Source organism: Stomoxys calcitrans, chromosome 4 (genome assembly GCF_963082655.1).
Source record: "Stomoxys calcitrans chromosome 4, idStoCalc2.1, whole genome shotgun sequence".
Classification (NCBI taxonomy): domain Eukaryota; kingdom Metazoa; phylum Arthropoda; class Insecta; order Diptera; family Muscidae; genus Stomoxys; species Stomoxys calcitrans.
The window spans coordinates 164212205-164233294 of NC_081555.1; the positions used below are offsets into that span (position 1 = coordinate 164212205).

Below are 21090 nucleotides of genomic sequence, written 5' to 3' on the forward strand. Positions count from 1 at the left end.
CTCCCAAGAAAATGCATTAAAAAATCTTAAGATCAAAATGTCAACATACCACATTTAGAAGATATTCTGCACAGCTACTGAGTTGAGTTTGCGAAAAGTCTAATTTGGTTGTTGGTGCTTATTTTGAATGAAATGAGACGACAACAATAAATTCACGATATGTACTTTGGGTGAGGTGTAGTGTAGGGTGGTAGTAGGTACACAACAATTATCTGCTCTTCTTTTTGTTTCTTCTCTCTTAACAGTAACTCACTGATTACAGCCACGTAATTAGTTATCGCAGAGATTTGATCTTCGTTAAAAAAAAAACAGGAGACAATTTTTCATTCACTTTCTATGAATTTGTATTTTTGTTGTTATTGTTGTTGCTAGTGTTTAGATTTTCACAACCGTGTTGTACTGCGTGTTGTTGTTCATTTCCAATTTGTGTGGATGAACATTTTCTTTGATTGTTTTGTGTTAAATTTTTTGTTTTGTTCGTTTTGATTTGTAGGTATTTGCTATTGTTGTTGATGTTGTTGCTTTTGATTTACAAGCTTTATTGGAGATAAAGATGATAATAATAATGATGATGGTGTAGATGATAATTGCGGTGCTAGCTTGCGAGAGCTAGAGCCCTGTTTTCATTCGCGTCGCGTGCCTCGTCGCTTGAGAGATAATTTTTCACTACTTTTGCATGTTCGATGGCCAAGTTGTTGTTATTGCTGTGGCGGCTGTAGCTGCTGCTTCTGTTGCCTACTACAGCTGCTGTTGTTGCTGCTGCTGATGTTTTTCATTGAAGCTTAAGCAAGCTTTCTTTCGTTCTGTTAGCCTCTGTCTGTTTATACATTTGTTATTATAGTCATTGTTGTTGTTATGGTTGTTCATCGTCATCGTTGGACGACGTTTATTTAGTACGTAAATGAAAAACGTTGTATGTACCAGAGAGGAAAAAAAGGTGAAAATTCAATTTAATTTGATTTGATTTGCGTTTACGTGTTTTAACGTACGACTGGCTGCACAAATTATGTGTGCGAGTTTTGTTTTTCTTTACAGCCCGCAGCCAGCCAGCCAGCCATCCATCCACTTCGTTATTCTTCTCGTCTTTGCACTTGCATAAGCCAGTGGATGGAGGGAGAAATGCTTTAATTGTCGTTTAAGGAAGAAAAAACACAAACTACAACGCTCTGTTTGGTTTGTTAATAGGGTGGGGGAGATTTGTTGTTGGGGATTCTCTTTAACAAAGAACAAAGGTGTAAAACATAACAATACCCGCAACATGCACGACGCTAGAAAGCAAAACAGATTTCCCAGATATCATACTTGAACTTCTTTGCTAAGGGGACAACATGGTAGAGATATAGGGACGACGAAAGGCTATTGAGTAAAAAATAAACGTTGACAAAAAACTAAGGAAGTGTTGCCATAGGATAAATCAAAGACTGGGTCAAACTGAAAAAGAAAGTGTTTTAGGATTTTTTTCTTTTTCTAGAAAGCATACCAAATTTTGCAGATATCATGCATGGACTTCATTGTTAGGGGGACACAATGGTAGGGATATGGAGACAACGAAAGGCCTTTGAGTGTAAGATCAACGCTAACAATAACTAAGGCAGTGTCGCCACAGGGTAAAGTGGAGATTGGGTCAAACTGAAATTTTTTTTATTTTATTTTAATTTATTTTATTTTATTTTATTTTATTTTATTTTATTTTAATTTATTTTATTTTATTTTATTTTTTTTTATTGTATTTTATTTTATTTTATTTTATTTTATTTTATTTTATTTCATTTTATTTTATTTTATTTTATTTTATTTTATTTTATTTTATTTTATTTTATTTTATTTTATTTTATTTTATTTTATTTTATTTTATTTTATTTTATTTTATTTTATTTTATTTTATTTTATTTTATTTTATTTTACTTTATTTTATTTCATTTTATTTTATTTTATTTTATTTAAATTTAATTTACTTTATTTTTTATTTTATTTAGTTTTTCTATTTTTTTTTTTTTTTGTTATCTATTTGAGGATGAGGTTACCCAAAAAATGGCAACACTGCACTAAGACTAAATTTTAAGCCCTCGCATGCACGCACTCACAACCACCCACTATAGCCATAGCACACCGCACCACTCGAAATCAACATTCGCATTGCCTCTTCTTATTTTTATGTATTTTTTTTTGGTTTGGTCTTGTGCTGCTGCTTTCTTTGTATCGAGAACGAACATCAGAGAAGTGAATGAGAGTGATGAGGCAAGAGAGGTGAATCTAAATACACCCAACAACAAATGCCTTACGAATCTACTTTACACTTGATGTGGGTGGTGTGTATATGGTTGCTGCTGTGAATTGGTTTATCCAAAGGGGGTGGTGAGATCAATTTTGATTTTTTTCCACCCAATGCTCGCTGCCGTGTTGGTGGTGATTCTTTTGTAGTACTATGTTGTTGTTGTTGTTCGCTTTGATGTTTCCAGCAAAGTTGTTTTGCATACAGACACACAAGAGCAGGATGTTGCTGGCGATTGATAATGCTGCTGTGATATGTTTCAATAGCCAGAGAGGGTGCCCACCTTTGTCGATGTGGCCAAAGGCAAAGAGAATTGGAGCAGCAGCATCTAAAAAAAAGAACTTTCGCTTTTTTTGGTGAAGCGTTGAAGGGGGATAGGGTAAGGACGGTATTATTTTTTTATTTTTGGTAGATTTGTTTTTGGTTTTGTACTTTACACACAATTTTCTTATATTTTTGGGGAGGTATTATCGACAAAGAATCGATGTCGATGTTATGTTTATTAGATTTGTTGCTGTCGCCATCCCCATGTTATTGTTGCTATAGCTGCTGTTGTTGTTGGTGGTGGTGGTGTAGTCGTTGTCGTTGGCTAACAATTGTAGTGTGGTGTGGTATTGTGGGTGCTACGCGGAAATTTGATGTCAGTGCTGCCACTCACTGTCCTCTTTTTTGAGATGGATGTTGTTTTCCTGGCAACATAATACAAAATTTTATACACTGTGTGTATTTCATTGCAAACATTACAACACCATAGCAAACACACACACACACACACAAACTCATATAGACATACACACGGACGCAGATTCGAACATATATAAACATAAAAAAGGACTTGACGAAAAGTAGAAATTGTTGTTGTTTAACGAGTTTTATTTTCGAGGCCACAAGGCGGGTCTAAAGGGGATATGCAAGAGGCTATGAAATTGGGATAATAAAACAGACTAAAAGCACTAGTTTACAAATAAAATGTTAACATTATTTATGTTAAATTGTATGGAGGAAAATGATTTAATTTGATCAGTCTATTCCTTAGCCTTAAAGCTGCTAATCTATAACAAGAATGTCCATGACATTATTCGAACGGTTGCCCATTAATCATGCCAGTAGTTTCTTAAAAATAAACTATGCATAAACTGTCGCAAATGATTATAGAGCCGCTTTGTGCTACGTAGACAACAAGATCTTTAACTTAACTGACAAGTGAATGATCTATAATTATATATATAGGGGGCACCATGGGAGGATGGTGTTAGACTTAATGCATTAACAAAGCGAAACTTTGACCACTTCTGGTATCTTCTTCATGGTGGACACTGATCGACTCTGCTTAGTATCACCTGGCCTGCTATCTTGAACACCAGTTAGCAAAAATACATCGAGCATCAGGTTTGTAATCATCTTTCCAAAAAACATGTTTGGAACGCTGCATTATCCGCACTTAAGTAACAAAAATTATTCCTAAGATATCAATGCTACGACCAGGGCTATTAGCTATTAAAGTGATCTCAATTGCACCTTCTTGTACTGATATCAGTGATGTGCGATAACCAGAAACTACTACCTACACTATAAAAAGAGCCTGTAGAAATCCATATTAAGCTTCCCCTGCGGTATTCAAGGTACTGTAGGGTATTTATTCTTAGGTTCTTAACGATATGCCTTGTAAAGGGAGTAATGCTGCCCAAAGGCAGGACATTATACACCCAAGGAAAAGCGTGTTAAAATCCATAGTTTCCTCTGAAGTACGGAGAGTTCTACAGGGAGTCTTATTGTACTATAATAGTAAACAATGTTGCCACCATGGTATCAGTACTATCATTAGCAACATGTCGTGTAAAAATGAGGTTTATGGGAAGTCATGATGCAAGATAAGACAGAAAATTGAAAATTATGGAACAGATATAAACGAGGTCGAAGCCTGTTTTCCCAAAATTATTGAATAAGTTGGTACACTTTTTAAGATCGTTCAGTTTTTATCCAACTTCAGTTTACTGAAGTAGTTTGTTGAGTTAGTTCACTAGTTTAGTATGCTTTTCTGTTCAAACGGTCACTCATTTCGGCTTATTTCCTTTTACTGAGCTACATAGTTCATTTCTTTTTGTTCACTGAACTATTTATGTCTCTTTTCTTCTCTTTTTAAGGCCTACTTTAGATAACTGAGCAAATGCATTAAGCTAGTTCAACAGATCAGTAAGCTGTTTTTGTTCTTGTCTGCACTCAATTCGGAGTTTGAATCCTGTTGAGAACATCAGAAAAAATTGTCCAGTGGTGGTTTTCCTCTCTTAATGCTGGCGACTTTTGTGAAGTACTATGTCATACATAGAAGCCATGTAAAAACTTTTCCTAAAAGATGTGTCGTACTCCAGCTCGTCGTTCAGACTCTGCTCTTAAAACGTAATTTCTTATTATTGAGCCTTAACTCAGACAGCACTCGTTCTTATGTGTTTCTTAATAGAATTTTCATGGCCAAAATTGCATTTTTACTTACTTGCTGATGGATCTAGTTCGTTCAGTTAGTTCACTAGTAGTTTTAGCTCACTACACTAGAATGTTCATTAAGTTCACAGGTTTAGCGGGGTAAGTAAGCAGTTTTTCCCTGTTTTTTGTCAACCTTTCACATTACAACTGTTGCTGCGAGTAAAAAATCAATAACCAGAGCCATATACCTTCATTGGACCTACATGAAATGGCCACATTGGTAAAATTTCAAATTCGCCCCCAATGTGCCACCCAATCGCACATTAGACAACAAATGAGCGGCAAACTAGTAAAGAATGTAAATTAAGGTATGGGATTACTGAGCTGTGGAACGAAAAGAACCAAGTGCTTGGAACTGGTTCAGTTGTATTTTTTCGGCAATTCATACCACTGACTACTATTCTACTGAATTTCGAAACTGTAAACCGTTGGAAGGGCAATTTAATTTTTACCATGTAGCAAGTCCGTGCTAAAAACTTCTCCACCAAGTGGTGTCGCCATGCGGCATACTGTTCGGGTTCTGAAAAAAAAGTGGTGTCTTGTCATTGAACAGGAATCGTTGAGCATTTATTGATACGAGTATCTCCACTATCTCTTAATGGAACGTTCAGAGGGGAATCAAAGACGTTGGGAGGATAAATCAACTATGTAACACCTCACTAATCCCACTAGCAATTTGTTTACTTAAGTGATTCGTTTAATAGAACTAGTTCGTTCAAGAACTATACAACAATACCGTAAACAGTTTCTAATGCGATAATAGTGGAAACAAATTTAGTCATTCCGTTTGTAACACTTCAAAACTTGTTCTGCGATCGTCTTGAAGTTCGAAGTCGAATTATTTATGTTCGTCTGTCTGTTGAAAACACTATAGCAGTCTTTAATATAGAGATTTATAACAGATTCTTCTTAATGATGTAGATCTTTGGGGATGAGAAATGGGCCATATCGCCTCAGATTTTGTCCTTCGATTTGTCTTCTTGAGCTCGTAGAATCCTTAATACTTGTTCGATTTGTCTAAAATTTTGCACAGAGTGTTTTATTATGACTTCCAATATACGTGGTAAGTATGGTCCAACTCCGTTTTTAACCTGATATGGCTCCCAAATAAACCAATCTCCCGATTTGACATTTTGAGCCCCTATAAGATGCAATTCTTTTCTGAATTGGCTGAAATTTTTCTTTTACGACTTTCAATACCCGTACCAAGTATGGTCCAAATCGGCCTATTACTTGATATATTGGTTGCCCAAAAAGTATTTGCGGATTTTTTAAAAGAAAGTAAATGCATTTTTAATAAAACTTAGAATGAACTTTAATCAAATATGCTTTTTTTACACTTTTTTTCTAAAGCAAGGTAAAAGTAACGGCTGATAACTGACAAAAGAAAGAATGCAATTCAGAGTCACAAGCTGTGAAAAAATTTGTCAACACCGACTATATGAAAAATCCGCAATTACTTTTTGGGCAACCCAATAGCTGCGATAGAAACTAATCTCAAGACTTGTCTTCTAAGGCCCCTAGGAGCTCAATTTTTGCCTGTTTGTAAGAAATTTGGTACGTAGAGTATACTTGGTTGTGGGTTCCCAAGAATCGTCCCGGCCGAACTTTGCCCATTTTTTGCTACATTTCACAGAAATTGCTATTATGAGCCGACTTCTTGAAACACTTTTTCAATATGAAAAGCCTTATTGACAATGTAGGTAACCCTTAGGCCTTAATGGTGTGTTGAGGTGAATATGGTGACTAAAGAGCATAGTTTTACTAGCCATCCTTCATTATCAAAACACTCACTTTTAAGCAACACCCTCAAGTCTGATCAAATTCCAGCACACTCATTCAACAAGTTTGTTAAAATTTGAAACATTTAAAACTCCTATTCTGGACCACTGTATCTTATCAAACAAAACTTCCCATAAGAATTTCGTCGCAGTTGATGGCTATGCCATTTAGATGTCGATAAGAGAATTTTTTTTATTCTGTCCAGTTTTGCACAGAAAAAATGACGCAAACGATAACAATTCAAAAATAAACAAATTCCATAGGTTATAAATACCTACTTATATACCTAGCGGCAAAAAAAAGAAGTACAACATTGCCATGGCACGCGCCCCACGCAAACAACACCAAATTTGTAAACTAGTGTTTCCTCACGCCTAGTACCTATCCACCTCAGGCTGTGGGGGAATAGGCAAAGGAGAACACTAAAAGCTAAAAGAGGCTTGAGATTTACGCGATATTAGAGCAGGGAATGAGGGCTAAGGGTTATTGGGTAATTAAGTTTTAGATTTCATTTGAATTTCGCTGCGAATTTATAGAGATAGGATTTAGCAACAAAAACTTTGTAAAGCTTTTTGGGATAAGCTAATTAAAATGTCCAGAGTTTTATTACGAGGCAGGCACAGCTGTGGAAGAAGGCTAGGAGTAGAATAAACTTTATGCATTTAAAAGAAATTAAGTAATTTGCACATTTGTGTGTTTTAAAGGGGAATTGCTAAAAAGTGGCCATTACCCCTTAAGGAAGCGCAGTTTTCACTTGTTTTTTTGGTTTATTGTTATTTTTTTTTTAATAACTTATCACATCGTTTTCATACGCGATTGTTCTTCTTCTTCTTCTTAGTTTTTTGCTTGATAGGGTTCCGCTGTTTCTTCCTCTTCTCGTTGTATGACCGCACGAACGACCGACCGACCGACCGACAAACCGTTCTATTCCGTTCTTTTCATATGTCTTCTTTATAGAGGCTTCTCACAACACTGTTGCTGGACACTTTTATTTCTTATTTTTTATTTTTCCTTTTAGACGGCACGACGGCAATTCAAGTGGTTTTTCTTTTTGCTAAACAATTGCTTCCATATTTTTGGGGGTAATTTCGTAAATATTTTTGTCTGCACTTTTATGGCTGATTTATTAGTAATTTTCCTTCTCAGCTAAATCATTATTTAATCACTTTTAACTAAATTTTTGTAGGTAATGTGAGTTTCATTTTTTGCTAGACGAGAGACGAGACACAGAAGGCATTGCAGCACACAAAGCACACACAACACAGAAGAAGAAACGAAACGTAAAGAAGAAGAAAAAACAACGTTGAAAAATCACGAACCGCTCGACGAAGTTATGAAAACACAACACTGCCCGAGAGAGAGAGAGAGAGAGAGAGGGAACAAAAAACCCCAAATATGAGAGTGAGAGTGATTATGAAAATCTTTGGGGGGGAAGTGCTGCCGGCCGAAACATACAAACAACCCAAAAGAGCTTAAAACGAAATGGGGTAAAATCGGCCACCCAACAATAACACTGCAACAGCAGTGGCCGCCGCAACATCTGCTGCTGCTGCCGAACATGTCACCAAGTGTGTTAAGGGAAGGGTAACTAAACATGTATACACCCAATGCCATAAACAGCACCCCAGCGCCAGCCACAGAGCAGCAGAGCGCCAAAGTTTTGCGAAACATTTCGTCGGCATTCGTTGTGGTTCCATTTGGTCTCTGGTCTTCCCGAATATAAACAAATAGCCTAACAGTTAGGCGAGAGACAGAGAGTCCCAGTATGAGCAACACATAGAGAGCGAGCAGATTTAAAAGAAAAACTCTTTTATATAGTTCATTAAACATTTAAATGTAAACAAAACAATTGCAAGTGGTCACCACTAAAGCTGTGAAGTAGGGTTGCAATTTTTTTGCAATTATTCCCACAGAAAAACTGACAAAATGCTGCTTAAAAAGCCGGATAGGCAAGTTGAAATGGAAAGGATTTGCGACATTAAAACCCTTTTGGGGCAATACATCACCATTATCTAAAGCTCATTTCGATGATGATTATAAAGTAGAATGAGAAAAGTAAAAATGAGCTATGTTCGCTCCGGTCGAATCTTGTGTATCAACCACCTTGTCAGTTTGTATTTGAACTACTTTGTAATCCATCAAATCGAGTATTGAGTGAGGTTTCTAGAGGTTTAACAATTCAAATCCGCGGATCGGTTTATATGGGAGCTGTATAAGTAAAAAGACCGATTGGAATCATACTTGACACGGATATTGAAAGTCATTAAATACATGTTTGTTTCAAATTTCATCCAAACTAGGTGAGCATTGAAAATTCTGGGGACTCAAGAAGTCAAATCCGGGGATCAGTTTATATGGGGGTTATATCAGTTTATATACCGATTCAAGTCGTACTTGACACTCATGTTGGAAGTCATAAAGGTTGTGCCAAATCTGGTAAATATTAAAGGTTCTAAGGGCTCAAGAAGTCAAATCCGCGAATAAGTTTATACGGGGGTTATATCAGCTTCTAGACCTATTTGGATCATACCTGTCGTAAATGTTGGAAGTCATATCAGAAGACTTTGTTCCAAATTTCAAACAAATCGGTTGAAGCTTATAGTGGCTCAATAATTCGATAGCGGGGATAGGTTTATATGGGTGCTATATCAGTTTATAGACCGATTCGGATCGTACTTGACATATATTTTGAAAATCATTAAAAATTTTGTGCCAAAATTGAGACTCCCACCGACTCAAGAAGTCAAATCCGTGAATTGGTTTATATGGGAGCTATATCAGTTTATATATCGAATAAAATCAAAATTGGAATGAGCGCTGGAAGTCATACAGGTAGTCTGTGTGCCAGATCTGTTGAAAATAAAGGATTCTAGAGGCTCAAGAAGTCAAGTCCGCGGATCGTTTTATATGGGGGTTACATACTTGTCGCTTTTTGGATCATACTTGTCGCAAACGTTGGAAGTCATCTCAGCCTTTGAGCAAAATTTCAGCCAATTCGGATAAGGTTAATAGCTACTCAAGAATTCGAAACCGTAGATCGGGGGGCTATTTCAGTTATCGGCTTATATCAGCTTGTAGTCCGACTCGGATTATACTTGGAACTGATGTTGAATGTCATAGAATAAGTGCCAACTATTAGGTAAATCGGAAAAATTGCTGCTTATAGGGGTTCAAGAATTCAAAACTGGGGATCAGTTTATATGGGGACTACATCAAAATCTGAAACAATATGGCCTATTTGAAATACCTAAGATCTACATAAATAAGAAGAATTTACGCGAAATTTCGAGCGGCTAGCTTTATGTTAGAACGATTTCGACAGACGGAGGGACGGATGCACATAGCTAGATCGACTCAGAAAGTTGAAAAGGTCCTGAATATATATACTTTTTAGGGTCTTAGATCAATATCTCGAGGTATTACAAACGGAATAACTAGATTAGTATACCCCTTATCCTATGGTGGTGTGTATAAAAATAAATATAAACCCTACACCATAAGATGGGGGAATGTATTTGAAAGTCATTCCAAGAACTTTTCGAATTCGATATATGGTGGAGTGTATATTAGATTCGTCCCGACCGAAAAAACGGGCTTTTACTTGTTTCAATTCATTCCGTTTCATTTTATTTGGATTTTATTTTATTTTATTCAATTTCCTTTTTTTAATGTTTTTCTTATATACATACTTAGGTATTTTTTATTCGAAAAATTACGGTAGCTATTTTTTTATTTATTTAATCTTATTTTATTTTCTTTACTTTCTTTCATATTACAGTATTTTCCTTTTTTGTTTGTTTTTTTATTCATTTAGATGAATGTCCTAAAACTGATATGTATGGCAACACTGATCGCGAGCCTTAGTGAGACACCAAACTTGTAGGGAAAATCATTGCAAAACCTTAAGCTCTCTCATTTGTTATCTCTTTGTGTATATTTACAAAAATTTGCCCCTTACAATGGCATGGTTGCCGCTTTGTTTTCTCTCATGTGCTGCGAGAAACTTGGCTACAGCAGCGACTGCGGCAGAGACCACAACATATTTTGCTATAGTGAGTTGGGGCCACACAGCGCATGCTTTAGATTTTCCTATCCCACGTTTTCTTCGATGGCATTTGTTTTGATTGTTTTATCTCATTTTTGGATCCCTTTTTTGTGAGTAGGCTTGTTGTTGTTTTCTTGTTTTTTTTTTTTTGGTGTTCAATGTTTTCGCCCTAGATACACACACAGCCAGTGTTTGAAGGGAAAATGTCAAAATATTTGACAGTTTCTTATGGCAAAGATGCTAAAGCATCTCTCTTCTTCATATGCCATATAGTAGAGATTTTTTTTTCAACATCTCTGCATTGGCATTTACGTGATTTCTATTTCATTTACATTTTGCCCTATTTGATTTTGTGTAAACTGTCAAATACGAAATGTTGTGGTTGATTTTTGACATTTCAAAATGGAAACGAAAAAAGATATGTTGTGGGGAGATAGTTGAGAGAGAAAAAATGTTTCTTCTTCTACTTATGAGGCTTTGTATGATGTTATTTGGTTTGCATGGGATTTTTGAACGACCTTCTTCCAGATGTTGGCAGTTGGCCTTCCCTTAAACTTCCTTAACCATTAAGAAGGGGGATGTATGGATTGAGAGAGAGAGAGAGAGAGAGAGAGAGGTAGGGCCATCTCACTCCTAATACACTTTATATGCTTCACTTCATTTGTTAAGGGTTTTGTGGTTTAAAGAAACTTTTAATTTATTTTTTTTTGTAAATAATTGGAGTTATGGGAAACAGTTAAAACCTACTCTCTTTTGTTTTCAGACCCTTTTCGCATAATAAGTAGACGGTGTCAGTTACCCAAACTTTATTAATTTGCTGTTGCGTTATACGTTACTTTGCGGTTGCATGGCCTTGTTATTTTGTTGTTTGTTTTGACAGCTGTCAAAAATTTCTGAAGAATTTATGAGAGGATTTCATTAAAAGTTCCCATCACTTAGTAATGAACGAAGTTCAGTTGGTTGATAATTGCATGTATAGAGTTGCCACAAGAGGTGTGTTGAAAGTTAAAAATTATTATCAGAACCTTTGACATTTGGAGGTATGACTATTTCAGTAGAGAAAAACTTCAACAATCTAAATACAGATACAATCACTTGTTAGGGGAGATCTCAAAAAGAGCCTTGTAAGATGTTGATGTATACTTTGCATGATCTTGGGAACAATTTGTGTCGATGTTGCCATATTTATAATATCGACATAGGCAATTGTGTTTTATTTACCCATTAAGCGGATTTTCTTGCTTTTCTCGCTAAAGTTTGTATGGACAAAAATGCTATCCCCGATAAGCTAAGCGGCGTATCTTATAGCAGATTATTAAAAACATGTTGTGTCATCATTCAATCTGAATGACAAAAATTAAAAGGAAGAACGCAACATATTTATTCAATGATTATACGTTCTGGAAGGTAAAAAATTCCTTAGGATTTTAAAAAAGTCACATTTATGAACTCCGAGAAACATTTATTTAAAATTAAAATGACTTATTTTGTTTGTTTTGTTGAGATTTGATTATTTTGGATGTGTGTCAGTGCTGCCAACGTTTAAAGTAGAAAGCGCTAAGCGGAAAGAGCGTTTTATTTATCCATAATCTATCGAATCCGCTTGACTGGTATATAAAACGACCCAAATATGAACTTCGCATTTTGAAAAATTTCTAAAAAGGATATTAGGGAAGAACTTAACAGCCTGTACCACTAATTCTTTGTCACTCAAATGAGTGTTTCGAATCACTCTATCATTTGTTTTTCCATTATGAAATCAGCTGTGCCTTTTTGTGCCTTAATGTCAAAAACAACTGATTTCATAATGGAAAAATAGACACTGAAGTGAACCGCGCCATTTATTTCAGTGAAGTATAATTGGTGGGACAGGCTGTACAGTTTTTCTCTTCTCTCATATCTTTCTAAGGGAAATCTTTCATTTTCAGTGGCACAAAATTAGTGGCACAGGCACTTAATCTTATAGAAATATAAGACAACGCATTCAAGCCATTCTAGGGATTTGCAGAGATAATTTGGAATATGGAATATAGTAGAGTTGTCAAGAAAAAATCGACTTAATAATTCACAATAATTTGTATTTAATTTTTTTTGGGGGGTTTTTGTTTTGCCCCACTTTCATTCATGCAAATCTCATAAGTTTTAATCATTTTTCAATATTTTAAAAATATTATAAATCAGATCAAATCTGATAACAGTAATCAAAGTGTGGTCAATATATTTGGATTAATGGCATTATCATCAAAGTGACAAAATTTGTACTACCGCCATAGTTTAATAAATTGCCTTAGATCCAAGGCGATTTGCAAGTAAAACACTGAGAAAAAATTTACACTTCTCTCATGAAGTAAAAAATAATCCAAAAATTTACCAAATACAAAAAGTTTTGGGTTAGAACTAGTCTGTATTATTATTCCATTTTCCTTTTATAACTTTGATATTTCAAAAATCCTCATAACAATCCTTAAGATCTAGGACATTTAATTGCTGCTGTTGAAGTTTGCAATATTCTTAAAATCTAAGTCTATTTTATACATACGAGTTACATCGGATATTCGAACCATTATAATTAGAGTATCAGCATAATTGTTATGTGAACACATACCTGTAAAGAAAATGATTAGAATTAGTAAAGTAAAAAATTTTTATAATAAAGATGGTAAAATACATTTTAATTTAAATACTACAAACAAAAAAAAAAAATTATTCAACAAATTTTCGATCTTCATTAGAAAAATTTTTTCTTTGTAAAAAAGACGCAATGTGAAGGATAAAATTTCTTTAATATTTAGTAAACAATCATTCGTCCACCCAACTAGAAAATCTTTAAATTAAGTTATTTATCTTAAGCTCAAATCACTAAAGTTTGCACAGTTATGGAAAGTCACAATAAAACACTTAATGCAAAATTTCTGCCAAATCGGGAAAAAATTGCGGTTTCCAGGGGCTCAAGTAGTCAAATCAGGTCATCTGCTTATATGGGAGCTTTATCCAAATTTGAACCGATATGACCAATTTGCAATCCGCAACGACCTTCCACAATAAGTATCTGTGCAAAAATTCAAGAGGTTATCTTAATTCGTTCGACCGCTATCGCGATTTCGATAGACTGAGGTACGGGCGGACATGGCTACCAAGAATATATTGTAATAATTGGGGTTTACTAATTTTAATGTCGCTTGTGTTTAATTTTAGTTATTTTAAATTTCAAATTATAACGGCTCTTATTACGTCATCACATATTGTTTCCATTATTCCTTCATGATACAATTTAGAGGTAGTGTCATTAGCACAACAACAAAAATCTACTCCCAACGAAACTACCTTGAGTGGCAAATGCCGTAAATTGAAATGTCAAAGTGGTTTTAGGAATAAACTTTGTTTTACAACTTATCTTCTAGAAATGGGGTTTATATTTGTATTTTCATCATTATAACACTGTTTTGTTACTTATGTGTGGAATAGGATCAAATACAACACCTTTTTATGATTTTAGAAAAATATCACAGCTGTGAAATCAAGCCTTTGACATTTAGATATACTGCAAAATAAAAACAATAATAAAAAAATTATACTCAGCTGCTCGCATGATCTCACCTCACTAGTGCATCCTGGTATTCCCTAAGATTTCTTCATTGTTCTTCTCTTATTCGTTGTGTTTTGACTCATGTTATCGAGAGGATACTAGATATCAAAGTTACCAGATTGGGTATTCTCGAAACATCGATGGGGCCAGCAAGAGGTATTTCAGGTAGTGGCACAAAGCACAGAATAAGCGCATTGAGGAGCGTGGAGTTGAAAAATGCATCTCTGCAACAAATGTTAAAAAAGCAACTCGCAAAAGTTAAACAATTTTTAACTTTGACGCCCAAAAACACTACTTCAAATGTGGCAACACCGAATGACACTCAGTTTCAAGCGTCACAGTTGAAAATTTTTAAAACTTCTCGCGTTGCTTTTGTGGAATTTGTGTGCAGAGTTGCGTTTTTGCAACGATTCTCTCAAAACCAAAGCTCAACGCACTCATTCTGTTTTGGCCTTCAGTCTTATCTGAAAACGCGTATTGCAAACGTATCAGCAAACAGCAGTTAGTGAGTCGTAAAGCAAGTAAGTAGATCAACAAATCATTGTTGAGTAAAGTAATTGCAAACGAACAATAATGGAAGACAATTCTAGAAAGGAAGACACTTCCAGAGAGATGGAAGAAAATTCCTGAAGGTTGAAGGAAAGATTCTTAGAAAACTCTAAAACTGCGAACGAGAAACTGTAGGAATTCTCTTAATTTATTAACAGAAGGGCGTAAAACGTGGAAGGTCATATTAAGGAGCTGTATATTATAAATCCTGGCGATATTTATAAGAAAATCATGTCGAGAAGCTACTGGACATCGAGAAGAAACTTCAAAACTGAAAATTAAAGTTGGCCCAATGCGCGTTAACGACAACGCCACTTAAATCAAAACTCCAACGTTTGATCGATCTACAACATTTGATATCTTCAAATTCCAGTTCGAAACTGTAGCCTACAGAAATTCATGGAATGACAACGACAAGGCAATTGAACTCCTGCTATCATTAAAAGGAAGTGCTGCCGAGATACTACACCAACGGAATAAAGGAGTATATTTGTGGCATCTTTGGTTACACTAAGAATTCGTAAATATGGTGATACATATCACTTTGAACGAATTATCAGAAAATTTGCATAAATACAACACCCTTTGCAGAATATATGAAAAAGTCTAGAACGAACACACAAGATTTGGTTCAACGAATAGAAATGAAATTAAAAACTTGGCATTAGTCATAATGAAATGAAATGAAACTTACAATGATAGAACTAAAAGTCATCAACATGTGAAATTGTCGACTTTGCAAAGATGGTAGAATCTATGAAATTTGAATTATCTCCTGCGCATGCATGCATTCAGCTTTCATGCCCACCACCATAGGATGGAGGTATACTTATCTAGTCATTCCGTTTGTAACATCTAGAAATATTGATCTAGGACCCCATAAAGCCCTTGGAAGGTGCAATTTTTGCCCGATTTGTCTGAAAATTTGCAGATAGTGTTCTGTAATCTGATATAGCTCCCATATAAACCGACTTCCCGATTTGATTTCTTGAGCTCCTGGAAGCCACAATTTTTGTACGATTTCGCTAATATTTTACAGATAGTGTTCTATTGACTTCCAACAATTGTCTGTCAAAAGTAAGCCAACTTTCGAAGAGTAAAGCTAGGCGATTAAAATTTTGCACAAATACTTCCTATTATTGCAGGTCGATTAGGATTGTAAATGGGCCAATTCGGTCCATGTTTTGATATACTAGTTGCCATATTAACGGATCTCGGATATTGACTTCTTGGGTCTCTACAAGGCTCAATTCTTAATCGATTTGGCTGAAATTTCGCATGTGTTTTGTTTTGATAACCGCAACCTTACATAGTTGCCATACAAAAATCTCTCGATTTGACTTCTTGAGCCTCTAGAGGGCGCAATTATTATTCAATTTGCTTGAAAGCGTTTAAGTGGCGTTTTGTTAGGACTTCCAACAACTTTGGCGGGTACGATCTAAATCCATATATAACCTGATAAAGCTGTCATATAAACCAATCTCTGGTCTTGACTTCTTGAGCGCCTAGATGGCGCAATTGTTATCCGATTGCCATCGGTCCATAACCTCAAATAGTTGCCATATAAACCAATCTTAAGGTTTGAGTGCTTTAACCTCTAGAGGGCTCAGTTACTATCCCGTTTGGCTGATGTTATAACCACAAGAGATATTGTATACCTCTGGCGGAGTATTTTGCAGTGTTTTAAGGGCACTCCACTATCCTGGAAATGGGAAAACAATTCGAAATAACTTTTCCAAAGTTCAAGGCGACCAATTTCATGGGTCTACCAAGAAGCTCCCGCGCCATCTAGGACGTTGAAATATTGGCCTTTATATGCAAAAGTCGTTCAGATGTTCCTTACACGTCTACCCTGATATAACCTGAGATTGGCTTAGGGCCAATATACGTGGTTATAACAGCACAATTAGTTATAGATGCAGTTTTGCACGATTTGAAAAAACTTTCATTTACAACCAAAAATAGAGTCACTCTTGCAAAAATTCTCATTAACCAACGAATAAACAAACTATCGATTGATACTTTCTTTGTAGTTGTACTACATACACGCCTCTGTAATAAATCTAAAAACAGCATAAAATAAGACACACTTTTGGGCTAACAAACAGCCAAAGTGTAATAAATCGAAGAAGAAATAAAAATAGCTAAACGAATGGTATTTGAGTTTGGCCTGAAATGCTTCTAGTATGGTATTTTTAATGTTATGCCTTAATTAAACATTTGTAGTTGATTAGTTTTTTTTGCTTTTGCTTTTTCAATAGACTAGAATAAAAGTAATGAAGTGTTGACTAATAATAAGAGATATGGTGAATGGGGGGAAATAGTAGATAGGCAACGTTTATAAATTTATATGGGGATCATTTGATTTAGTTAGGGTAAATAGTAACAACGTTTATTTGTACTGAAGTTTGGAAAACTAAGTACAAAAGTTAAGTTAAGAATACCATATTGCAATTGAGAGTCTAGAAATAGATAGAAACTGTTTACTTATATTTTTTTGATAATTCTATAGGCCTAAAATAAATACCTTGACCTACCAGTTTGTAAAAAAAGTATAAATGTGACATACATTATATGTGAGGTTAGGTAATGCTGCACATATAAATATAGACAATCAAAGCTACACAGACATGACACCGGTAGTCGAGTTGGTAGCTAACTCGCTAGTCTGCCGACATTGCAAATTTTACACAAAATATATGGGGACATTAATTGGGTAGCTATATCGCGAAGTCTGCACTGATTTTGATGAAATTATGCGGAAACTTGCATATGAGCCCAATGATAAGTTACCTCATTATACTCTAAACCACCACTGTGGTACAGGGTATTATAACTTTGCACATTTGTTTGCAACGCACTGAAAGAGAAGAGCTAGACCCATTGATAAGTATACCGATCGGCTTATAATCACTTCCTGATTCGATTTAGCCATGTCCGTCTGTCTGTCCATGCATTCTTGTGATCAAGTTACAGGTCGCATTTATTGTCCGATTGTCATGAAATTTTGCCCAAGTCTCTCCAAGAACGAACGCTATTGATTTTGAACGAAATCGGTTCAGATTTAGATATAGCTCCCATATATATCTTTCATCCGATTTGGCCTTTTAAGGCTGTAGAAGCCACAATTTTGGTCCATTCTTTACAAAATTTGGTAGGAGGCGCGTTATTTGACGTCTTAATAAGTTTGCAAAATTTCATTAAAATCGGTTCAGATTTAGATATAGCTCCCATATATATCTTTCATCTGATATGGACTTTTAAGGCTGAAGAAGCCAAAATTTTGGTCCGTTCTTTACAAAATTTGGTAGGAGGTGCTTTATTTGACGTCTTCATAAGTGTGCAAAATTTCATAAAAATCGGTCCAGATTTAGATATAGCTCCCATATATATCTTTCATCCGATATGGTCTTTAAGGCTGTAGAAGTCACAATTTTGGCCCGATCTTTACAAAATTTGGTAGGAGGTGCTTTATTTGACGTCTTCATAAGTGTGCAGAATTTCATAAAAATCGGTTCAGATTTAGATATAGCTCCCATATATATCTTTCATCCGATTTGGTCTTTTAAGGCTGTAGAAGCCACAATGTTGGTCCGATCTTAACAAAATTTGGTAGGAGGTGCTTTATTTGACGTCTTCATAAGTGTGCAATATTTTAAAAAAATCGGTTCAGATTTAGATATAGTTCCCATATATATCTTTCATCTGATATGGACTTTTAAGGCTGAAGAAGCCAAAATTTTTGTCCGATCTTAACAAAATTTGGTATGAGCTGCTTTATTTGATGTCTTTATAAGTGTGCAAAATTTCATAAAAATCGGTTCAGATTTAAATATAGCTCCCATATCTATCTTTCATCCGATTTGGCCTTTTAAGGCTGTAGAAGCCAAAATTTTGGTCCGATCTTTACAAAATTTGGTAGGAGGTGCTTTATTTGACGTCTTCATAAGTGTGCAATATTTTAAAAAAATCGGTTCAGATTTAGATATAGTTCCCATATATATCTTTCATCTGATATGGACTTTTAAGGCTGAAGAAGCCAAAATGTTGGTCCGATCTTTACAAAATTTGGTATGAGCTGCTTTATTAGACGCCCTCATAAGTGTGCGAAATTTCATAAAAATCGGTTCAGATTTAGATATGGCTCCCATATATATCATTCATCCGATTTGGTCTTTTAAGGCTGTAGAAGCCACAATGTTGGTCCGATCTTAACAAAATTTGGTATGGGGTGCTTTATTTGACGCCTTCATAAGTTTGCAAAATTTCATTAAAATCGTTTCAGATTTAGATATAGCTCCCATATATATCTTCCATCCGATATGGCCTTTTAAGGCTGTAGAAGCCACTATTTTGGTCCGATCTTTACAAAACTTGGCATAGTCCTCAAATGTGGGAAAAATTTCTTAAAAATCGGTTGAGATTTAAATATGACCCCCACATATATCTTTCATCTGATATGGTCTTTTAAGGTTGCAGAAGCCACAATTTTGGTCCGATCTTTACAAATTTGGCATGGTAAAGGCTGTGGTAGGCACAATTTTTGCCCGATTTCTACACAATTAAGCGTGTGTTGTTTTATTTAAAGTCCCAATGCGAGTGAAAAATTTCATATAAATCGGTCTAGATTAAGACATAGCTCCCATATATTTGTATATTGGGTTGCCCAAAAAGTAATTGCGGATTTTTCATATAGTCGGCGTTGACAAATTTTTTCACAGCTTGTGACTCTGTAATTGCATTCTTTCTTCTGTCAGTTATCAGCTGTTACTTTTAGCTTGCTTTAGAAAAAAAGTGTAAAAAAAGTATATTTGATTAAAGTTCATTCTAAGGTTTATTAAAAATGCATTTACTTTCTTTTAAAAAATCCGCAATTACTTTTTGGGCAACCCAATAGAAGTCTTTGTACCACATTATCCAAATCGGATGAAAATTGAGGTTTCTAGAAACTCTAGAGGACCAATCTGGGGATCGGTTTATATGAGGGTTTATATAAGCTTATCGACCGATTCGAATCATACTCGGTAAGGGTGTTGGAAATCAGAATAGAAGTCTTTGCGCCAAATTTCAGGCAAATTATGGGAAAATTAAGGCTCAAGAAATCAAATCCGGAGATCGGTTAATATGGGGGCTAAATCCGTGTTTAGACCGATTAATATCAGAATAGGAACGAATGTTCGAAGTGAAAACAGAAGTCATTGTGCCAAATTTCAGACAAATCGGATGAAAACTGAGGCTTCTAGGGGCTGAAGGAGCCAAATCCGGGGATCGGTTTAAATGGTGGCTATATAAACTTATAGACCGATTTGGATCATACTCGGCATGAATGTTGGATCTCACAACAGAAGTGCCAGATTTCACCTAAATAAGGTGAAAATTGAAGACTCTAGAAGCTCAAGAAGTCAAAACCGGGGATCGGCTTATACGGGGGCAATATCAGTTCATCGGTCGATTCGAATCAGACTTGGTATGGATGCCGGAAGTCATAACAGAAGCCTTTGTGTCAAATTTCAGCGAAATCGCATGAAAATGGAGGCTCTAGTGTCCCAAGAAGTCAAATTTGGGAACCGGTTTATAAGGGGCTCTATCAGCTTATAGACCGAATCAGATCATGATTGGCAAGGAAATTGAAAGTCGGTACAGAAGGCTTTTACAAATTTCAGCCAAATGAGGTGAAAATTGAGGCTTCTAAGACCTCAAGAAGCCAAATCCGGGGATCGGTTTATATGGGGGCTACATCCGTTTTTAGACCGATTCAAATCAGACTTGGCATTGATGCTGGATATCATAACAGAAGTCTTTGTCCCAAATTTCAGCCAAACCGCATGAAAATTGAGGCTTTTTGTGCCTCAAGAAGTCAAATTCGGGAACCGGTTTTAAGGGGCTATATCAACTTATAGACCGATTCAGATCATGATAGGCAAGGATGTTGAAAGTCGGTACTGAAGACTTTGTGTAGAATTTCTGTCCAATTAGGTGAAAATTGAGGCTTTTAGGGTCTCAATAACTCAAATTCGGGGATCGGTATATATGGGGGCTACATCAGTTTTTAGACCGATTTGGATCGTACAGGGCACGGATGTTAGAAGTCATAACATAACTGTTAGTGCGAAATTTCACCAAAATTGGATAAAAAAACCCCGAAATTGGTTTATTTTGGAGCTGTATCAGTTAGTAGAGAGTCTTTATGGGATCTCTGATCAATATTTCGAGGTATCCCATGGCGTTGGGAAAAAAATTGATGTGTGTTAAATTTCAGCTCAATATAAACATTTTTAAAGGCGGTAGCGTGGTTATTGATGGACGGCCCAACACATGTTCATGGTAAAATATTCTTAAAATTTTTGGTATCTAATTGTCCCGGGTTGCCTACAT

At 35.6% G+C, this 21090-nt stretch overlaps 1 protein-coding gene across 8 annotated transcripts in view; it reads right to left on the minus strand.

The window, feature by feature from the left end:
* LOC106088524 (cAMP-specific 3',5'-cyclic phosphodiesterase) overlaps window positions 1-21090 on the minus strand; it is a 692903-nt gene that overhangs the window by 253876 nt on the left and 417937 nt on the right. For 2 of the 8 annotated variants that reach the window (XM_059368226.1, XM_013254130.2), the window contains exons 1-2: window positions 7266-7538; window positions 50-817 (exon numbers count right to left, since the gene is read on the minus strand). The exons of 5 other annotated variants lie outside the window; for them this stretch is intronic. The gene's annotated coding sequence lies outside the window, so the exon portion shown is untranslated. Of the gene's footprint in view, window positions 1-49; window positions 1641-7265; window positions 7539-21090 lie in introns of those variants that run through there. One more of the 8 variants, XM_013254123.2, reaches the window with a different exon arrangement.